The sequence below is a fragment of the Procambarus clarkii genome, chromosome 4, assembly GCF_040958095.1.
Source record: "Procambarus clarkii isolate CNS0578487 chromosome 4, FALCON_Pclarkii_2.0, whole genome shotgun sequence".
Classification (NCBI taxonomy): Eukaryota; Metazoa; Arthropoda; class Malacostraca; order Decapoda; family Cambaridae; genus Procambarus; species Procambarus clarkii.
Window position 1 is genome coordinate 14,448,996 of NC_091153.1, and position 2,456 is coordinate 14,451,451.

Consider the following 2,456-nt stretch of genomic DNA (forward strand, 5'->3'; position numbering starts at 1 on the left):
ATATGGGATGGGATGATCCGTTACCAAGTGAGTTACAAGCTAAATGGCAGATACTCTCAACGGATTTTAATCAGTTAGGTGTTTTGAAATTTCCTCGTAATGCTTCAGGACCAAACTTGCCCACAAATTTGCACGTTTTCTGCGATGCCTCTGGCAAAGGGTATGGCGCTGTAGCCTACTTAGTTAATAGTGCACAATCAATTTTGCTCACATCTAAAGCAACAGTTGCTCCCTTTAAGAAGAGATCTTTACCTCAAATGGAGTTGACTGCATTGCTGGTGGGAGTGAGATTGGCTCATTGCCTGACAAAGAAACTCAATAATATCCACTTTGGTAAGATTGTCGTGTGGTCAGACAATGAGGCAGTCTTACAATGGGTAAGAAACAACAACAATAAGATTCCCTATGTCAGTAATCGTGTTAGGGAAATTCATGAGTTATCTGTTGGATATAAATTCAGACATGTTCCTACTAAGGACAAGCCTGCAGATTATTTATCTCGAGGATTGACACTAAAACAACTTATCAAGTCTTCGCTGTGGTTCAATGGACCTTCATGGCTTGTTGGTGGTCAGTGGCCCAAACAAAAGCCACAAGTCATAGTGACCAATATCACCACTCCCATGAAAGAACCAGAACCTCAACGAATCTTAGCCATTGATCCTCACAACTATTCTAACTTAAGTAAGTTATTAAGAGTGACTGCACATGTGTTTGATTTTCTTGCTAAGATAGGAATTCGACATAAGTTTCCCAATCCTATCCTCTACTGGATCAAACGTGCACAACAAGAGACATATGGAAGCGAATATGAAAATCTTCCAGATAAATTAACTACGTCTCTAGGTATCTGGTATGATGCCAACACTCATAATATACTAAGATGTGGAGGACGTTTGCTTCATGCAAAAATTGATCTGGACACAAGGAATCCAATTCTTCTACCTCGTCACCACATCATCACTAAACGTCTTGTTTTACATCACAATCAATATGGTACTTTACATGGTGGAGTGTTGGATACTCTCACCGACCTTAGACAGAAGTACTGGCTTCCTCATAGTCGTCAGACAGTCAAGTCAATTATTAAATTCTGTGTAATCTGTAAAAGATACGATGCCAGAGTATGTCCATACCCAGGACCTCCACCACTCCCTGAAGAAAGAGTGGTTCACCTTCGTCCTTTTGAAACCACTGGTGTTGATTACACAGGAGCCTTACTCCTCACTGGCAACCCAGACAAGATACCAGTGAAAGCATACATTTGTCTCTTTACGTGTGCTACAACCAGAGGCGTACATTTGGAAGTGACTTCAGATATGAGTGCTGAAGCCTTCCTCCAGGCCTTCCGTAGATTTGCAGCTCGCAGATCTTGTCCTAAACTAATGATATCGGACAATGGTTCCAATTTTGTGGCAGGAGAAGCTTGTCTGCGAGAAGTCTGGAATCATCCAGAAGTACAGTCAGTCCTGCAGAGACGACAATGTCATTGGAAATTTATAGCACCAAGAGCCCCTTGGCAAGGTGGGTTCTATGAGCGAATGATAGGCACAGTCAGGAAGTGTTTAAGAAAAACTTTACACAGACAAAAGGTCAGTTACTCCGAGCTCCAAACCATTGTTGTGGAAATCGAGGCGCGAGTCAATAACCGCCCATTAACATACCTGTCCGATGATTTCTCCCAAAGAGAACCTCTGAGTCCCTCACACTTGATACATGGAGGCCTACTGAGCCCTCTCATACCTTTAGCCGAAGAGGACCCCGTAGACCCTTCACATGTGACAAGAAGTGACTTGGTAGATAGCTACCAGCATCTCTCAAGGGTTATTAACAGGTGGAATGAGGTGTGGACTCGAGAGTACCTCACAGCTCTACGAGAGTACCACTACGGAGCTTCGAGTCCTTATAATAAAGTGCAACTTAAACCAGGGGACCTAGTACTAGTCGACAGTGATGGACCAAGGTCAGAGTGGCCCATAGGCAAAATTGTTGCCATTCATCCAGATCATCAAGGTGTCCTCAGAGTAGTGAAAGTTTTATGCCGAGGCAACACTAATCTAAAAACTTTAGAGAAGTTGGTACCTCTCGAGTTAGCAGAACGAGAGTATCTGCCAGAACCAGTTTCTCCCGTAGTTTCCGAGGACAGTAATTCTGATCCACCGAGCAACCGCCCCACTAGAGCTGCTGCTCAACAATGCAAGCGGAAACTGCAAGCCTATTACAGCTTTGACCAAGAGTAAATCCCTTTATATCCAATTTAAGTAACCATGATGATACTGTGGTGTGATGTCAAGTAACAAACCATTACAAGTCACAATGACCCAGGACATTCTCATCACAGTAGATTCTCAGTTATTTGAATTGTGTGATTTCAATCTTTAATTATTGTATAGGCTATAAATAACATTATTTATCTAGAGTATCTGAGAGTTTGTAGACTTTGAGACTTAGTAACA